This window comes from Mustelus asterias, chromosome 17 (assembly GCF_964213995.1).
Source record: "Mustelus asterias chromosome 17, sMusAst1.hap1.1, whole genome shotgun sequence".
Classification (NCBI taxonomy): Eukaryota; Metazoa; Chordata; class Chondrichthyes; order Carcharhiniformes; family Triakidae; genus Mustelus; species Mustelus asterias.
In genome coordinates this window covers 75,170,297-75,177,153 of record NC_135817.1, presented here as the reverse complement: position 1 = coordinate 75,177,153, position 6,857 = coordinate 75,170,297, and positions in this window count along the sequence as shown.

Below are 6,857 nucleotides of genomic sequence, written 5' to 3'. Positions count from 1 at the left end.
TGCGTTAGTAGTAATTTATCAAAATTCGCTGGACTCTGGGGTAGTGCCGGCTGACTGGAAAACAGCTACTGTTACGCCGCTGTTTAAAAAAGGAAGTAGACAAAAGGTGGGTAACTACAGGCTGGTTAGCTTAACGTCCGTAGTTGGGAAGATGCTAGAGTCCATTATTAAAGAGGAAATAACAGAGCACCTGAATAAGAATGGTTCGATCAAGCAGACGCAGCATGGATTCATGAAGGGAAAGTCGTGTTTGACAAACCTACTGGACTTTTATGAAGATGTCACTAGTGCGGTTGACAGAGGGGAACCGGTGGATGTGGTGTTTTTAGATTTCCAGAAGGCGTTCGATAAGGTGCCTCACAAAAGGTTGCTGCAGAAGATTGGGGTACACGGAGTTAGGGGTAAGGTGTTGGCGTGGATTGGGGATTGGCTATCTAACAGGAAGCAGAGAGTTGGGATAAATGGGTGCTTTTCTGGTTGGCAGTTGGTGACCAGTGGCGTGCCGCAGGGATCGGTGCTGGGGCCTCAATTGTTTACCATTTACATAGATGATCTGGAGGAGAGGACTGAATCTAGGGTATTCAAGTTTGCTGATGACACGAAGGTGAGTGGGAAAGCGAATTGCGTGGAGGACGCGGAAAGTCTGCAGAGAGATTTGGGTAGGCTGAGCGAGTGGGCAAGGATCTGGCAGATGGAATATAACGTTAGCAAATGTGAGGTTATCCACTTTGGAAGAAATAACAGTAAATTGGAACATTATTTAAATGGAGAAAAATTACATCGTGCGACTGTGCAGAGGGACCTGGGGGTCCTTGTGCACGAATCGCAAAAGCTCAGTCTGCAGGTGCAGCAGGTGATCAAGAAGGCGAATGGAATGTTGGCCTTTATCGCGAGGGGGATAGAATATAAAAGCAAGGAGGTCTTGCTGCAACTGTACAAGGCACTGGTGAGGCCGCAACTGGAGTAGTGTGTGAAGTTTTGGTCCCCTTATTTGCGAAAGGATATATTGGCCTTGGAGGGAGTGCAGAGAAGGTTCACCAGGTTGATACCGGAGATGAGGGGTGTAGCTTATGAGGAGAGATTAAACAGATTGGGTCTGTACTCGTTGGAGTTTAGAAGGATGAGGGGTGATCTTATAGAGACATATAAGATAATGAAGGGGCTGGATAGGGTAGAGGTGGAGAGATTCTTTCCACTTAGAAGGGAAACCAGAACTAGAGGGCACAGCCTCAAAATAAGGGGGGGCCGGTTCAGAACAGAGTTGAGGGGGAACTTCTTCTCTCAGAGGGTAGTGAATCTCTGGAATTCTCTGCCCATTGAAGTGGTGGAGGCTTCCTCGTTGAATATGTTTAAATCACGGGTAGATAGTTTTCTGATCGATAAGGGAATTAGGGGATATGGGGAGCAGGCGGGTAAGTGGAACTGATTCGCTTCAGATCAGCCATGATCTTGTTGAATGGCGGGGCAGGCTCGAAGGGCCAGATGGCCTACTCCTGCTCCTATTTCTTATGTTCTTATGTTCTTATGTAATGGTCAATAGGGGAAGACTGTTGTCGGGGAGTTTCCATAGGGCTCAATGTTGGGTCTCTTGCTTCCTGAGGTATATAAGACTGAAATATAAGGGGCATGAATAAGGAGTTTGCAGATGATACCAAAAATTGGCCTTGTGGCCGATCATGAAGAAGAAATGTCTAGACTCCAGGAAGATAGACAGGTCAGTTGGGAGAAAGGTCGCAAGTGAAGTTCCATCCCGAGAAAGCTGAGGTCATATATTTGAAGAAGGAAAACAGAGCATGAGAACACTTATAAAAGGAGGATTAACAGTGAGATGTGTAGATGAACACAGGGATTTTGGAGCGTATATACCCACAAGACCCTGAAGGCAGCTGGACAGGTAGTTAAGGAGGTTCACGATTGCACTTTGCTTTAAAGTTTATTTATTAGTGTCACAAGTAGGCTTACATTAACGCTGCAATGAAGTTACTGTGAAAATCCCCTAGTCGCCACACTCTGGCGCCTGTTCGAGTACAATGAGGGAGAATTTAGCAAGGCCAATGCATCTAACCAGCACGTCTTTCAGACTGTGGGAAGAAACCGGAGCACCCGGAAGAAACCCACGCAGACACAGGGAGAATGTGCAGACTCCACACAGACAGTGACCCAAGCCGAGAATTGAACCCGGGTCCCTGGTGCTATGAGGCAGCAGTGCTAACCACTGCGCCACCGCGCCTTTATTCCCCAAGGTCTAGATTATAAGAGCAGGGGGAATGGTCTAAAACACTGAGTAGCCTCCATCTGTGCTGTAATTTTTTTGTAACTCTAGAGAATTATTGCAAGGAAAAGGGGGTGATTCCTCTTGCCTTTCTATTACCTTTTTGCAACTTGAGGATATATAATAATATAAAATATAAATATAATAATATAAAAATGTGTTTAATGGCAACTGAACATATGAACATGGCGAATTGATCGGCCGGAGAAGACCTCCTGATCCATCAAGCCGACACCAGCATGGTGGCTGGAGCACCACAAATCGATACGTCCTCCCCTTCCCCCACTCTCCACTTCCCTTTGTGAGGGGGGACAGGGGAAGGGAGGGAGTTGGATGGAGCCAGATTGTGACACATTGAGGCCCTAAGCTATGTCAGGCTTTACAGGCCCCGTACAATAGAAATAATCCTCTGTTATTGTCCCGGAACGAACACTAAAAATATAAATATGACAGCTTTATATTTGCACATGTACAAAAGACGAAGAAACAACGAAATAAAACCCACTAAAACACGTCTTACCAAATACTTGTTTGCATTACATAACACTTTCAAATTAAAATACGTTGGTGATTTCTTAATTATTACATATCAAAACTTTTTATCATCACCAACAGAAAAGCTTTAACACAAATCAGCAATGATATAACCAGCAGGCTGTCTGTTTGTACATCACATGAAGTTATTCATTTAAAACATGTTTTTTTTGTGATTTTTGGAGGGTAAGGTGATTGATGATGTCCTCAGGTGATAAGCGATGAAGTTTATCACTTTTGATGCGCACGGTGCTCAGGGCAGATCGCTTTCCCGGCAACATTGGTGTCCGCAGTTCACTCTTAATGTTTTTCAGTCACGAAAATGCCCTGTCCCCTGGGTGGTTTGTTACCGTTAAACTCAGCACGAGCCACAATGTTGTCTCCCCATGAGGGAATGCCAATTCAATCTTATCTTGGATGACAACTTGATACAGGTCCCGGTGGCTTTAATGTCCTTTATTTGCATAGTTTTCTTTAATATCAGCATCAAAGCACTTCATTTCCCCAATGAGGCCAACCTTCAGGATCATCTTTCATCAGATCTTTTACACTTTATTTGGCACAGTGGTTAGCACTGCTGCCTCACAGCACCAGGGACCCGGGTTCGATTCCCGGCTCGGGTCACTGTTTGTGTGGAGTTTGCACGTTCTCCTCGTGTCTGCGTGGGTTTCCTCCGGGTACTCCGGTTTCCTCCCACAGTCCGAAAGCTGTGCTGGTTAGGTGCATTGACCATACTAAATGCTCCCTCAGTGTACCCGAACAGGCGCCGGAGTGTGGCAACTCGGGGATTTTCACAGTAACTTCATTGCAATGTTAATGTCAGCCTGCTTGTGACACTAATAAATAAATAAACTTTAAGTTCAGGGGAGGCAGTGGCATAGTGGCTTTACCACTGGACTAGTAATCTAGAGACCCAGGGTAACTCTCTGGGGACCCGGGTTCAAATCCTAACATAGCAAATGGTGAAATTTGAATTCAATAAAAATCGGGAATTAAGAATCTACTGAAGACCATGAAACCATTGCCAATTGTCGTAAAAACCCATCTGTTTCACTAATGTCCTTTAGCGAAGGAAATCTGCAGTCCTTACCTGGTCTGGCCTACACGTGACTCCAGACCCACAGCAGTGTGATTGACTCTTAAATGCCCTCAGGGATGGGCAATAAATGCTGGCCCAGCCGGCGACGCCCACATCCCATGAACAAATAAAAAAAGGCATCTAAACCAACCAAAAATGAAAAGAATTGTTTGCAACACTTTCACCTAGGAATGCTCTTGTGACGAATCTCAAACTCAACCTTTCTCTTTTAGTTCAGAGGTGAGAAACTCTGGTTCCTGATGAACCTTGGGTCTCCCAAGGAAGTGCCTACATAAGAGAAGCTCTGGCGATCTGAGAAGACAGCTGAAAGTTGGTGACTCCACACTGCAGGCCGTTGGGGCAAAGGTATCACTTTTGAGCAGTGGTATTCCGTGTGGCACAGCCAAAGATCTGAAATTGGGCTTGAAAGGGGAAATTAGAATGTATTTGGAGATCCAGGAGAAAGGAATCTTGGAAGGCAAGATTGAAACACTGCAAGGTGGATTATTGTTGATGATTAGGGAGCGACCTTTGAAGAAAATTCCAAGGCAAAATCTTTAAGTGTTGAGATTGGAAGCCCTCATGATAAAGACAATGATTCAGTGCGATTAGTTGGCTCACAATGTGATAAACTTCTAAGTGGGTTGCTGAGAAATCCATAGATTCTGTTTTGGTCACATCTGTCATCTAGCATGTAGTGTTATTTGTTCAACCACAGTTTGCCTGTTAGTTCACATGTATCTCATACTTACCCTTAATGTGCAAGTATATAATAGATTTTTCACATTGTTTTATCTTCTTGAACTTGGATTGTAACGTTTGTGTTTGTTTGTTCCAAACCCGTAGAACTTTGTGGCTTTATTCACTCAGTAGCAGCTTCACTCTCAAACTTTGTCCACTTACAGCAAAATGTTATTGATCCCTAATCAGATCTCCCCCACGACTTGGGGTCTGGCTAAGGGTCAAGACACTCTTTTCTTCAGGTCTGTCTCAAGTGCACCCATCAGAGGGATAAAGGATTTCACCCGAAATGTGTCTCTTGGAGAAAGCATTTCCTGGCCATTAGGGGCATCACAATCATTAACTTATTTTTTAGTCACGTTTAGCACATAAATTTTGTAGGAGGGCAACTGAACAAAACTTTCCTTTGTCCGCATTTTTCCATGGATTTCCGTAAAATTTGGAGATGATTTGTTGTATCTGCACAGATTTGTGAATCCATTCTGACCAATAATGATGTAGCCAACTGCGACATGTATATTTTTGTCACATCGGAATGAAACATCCATATTTAAGGATTCATTTTCCCATCTAAACAGTCAACTAAAATAAAACTTGATATTGAGCCCCTTTTTTTTTCTTATTTAGAGGCCCTTGATTTTGTCAGGCCCCCAAAGTTGGAGCTTAGTTAGCACAAGGTTAAATCCGGCGCCAGAGTTGGAAAAGAAATCGATGCACCTCAAATATTGTTTGAAATTTGCAGTGCTTGTCAAGGTCCAGAATGTCAATACCGGTGATGGAATACTTTTCTATTTCCGAGATCTAGTAGCAGCATTATGCATTGGATGGCATTCCCAAATTGCAGCTGGGTTTCCTTCTGTTAGCTTTCCCTGATTCAGATGTTCCACTGCCATGTCACCCAAGTATTTACATCGGAAATACTGGCACACAAAAAGGCCATTCAGCCCAGTCATGCTGGTGTTTATGCTTCACTCAAGCTTCCTCTATTCACTTCTCACTCACAGGCTTGTCTAGCTTTCCCTTAAATGCATCTAGAATATTCGCTTCAACCTGTCCCTGTGCCAGGCAGTTCCATATTCTCACCACTCTTTGGGTTAAGACGTTTCTCCTGAATTAAATTAATAAGTGAAACTTGGTGAACCTGGGTGAACACTTTATCCCCTGGGATGTGAGAAAATATCCCAGTTCTTTCAACAAAGAAGTTTCCCATTACTGAAGTCGCCTCCTTCCTACGTCGTATTTGTTGGCTTGCCCGAATTAAGGGTGTATTTGACTTCCACCTATTCTTCTTCTCTGCTACCTTCAGACACCTTGTCTGCCCTTTCCTGCCATCTTGGGCTTTCTGCTATTGCCATCACCCTCACAACCAGTATCACCACCACACGTACCCCCATCCCCTCACCTCTGACCCAGCAACACAGACTGTTCAGTCTCTTGCCTACTCCGCTCCGCTATCTCTGTTGTTCTAGAGTAGTCGTTTCCTGTCTGAAGCCAGGACACTGAGAATTTATTTCTTCTTTCTCCCATTTTGCCTGATGTTTCTCTCCACTGGATTGCAACCAATTTGGATCAAATAGTTCAGTTTAGCTTCCCCTTAACCTCCATTTCAGATCTCACTTAGGGTGCCATCGATTTCATCTTGCTTACCAAGACCTGCATCTCTGCTGTTCCGCATGGACCCACTCATTGTCTGTGCTATTATGTTCCCATCCCTCTCCCATCTTGATTTTGATTTGATTTGATTTAATTTATTATTGTCACATGTATTAGTATACAGTGAAAAGTATTGTTCCTTGCATGTTATACAGACAAAGCATACCGTTCATCGAGAAGGAAAGGAAAGGGTACAGAACGTAGTGTTACAGTTACAGATAGGGTGTAGAGAAAGATCAACTTAAAGCGAGGTAGGTCCATTCAAAAGTCTGATGGCAGCAGGGAAGAAGCTGTTCTTGAGTCGGTTGGTACATGACCTCAGACTTTTGTATCTTTTTCCCGACAGAAGAAGGTGGAAGAGAGAATGTCCAGAGTGCTGGGGTCCTTAATTATGCTGGCTGCTTTGCTGAGGCAGCGGGAAGTGCAGACAGAGTCAATGGATGGGAGGCTGGTTTGCGTGATGGATTGGGCTACATTCATGTCCTTTTATAGTTTCTACTTCACTCCTCCCTTCTCCCTAAGGGGGTGTTGGTGGCCATGAACTTCCATTAGATTGGGCCATGATTATGCCTGGCAAAG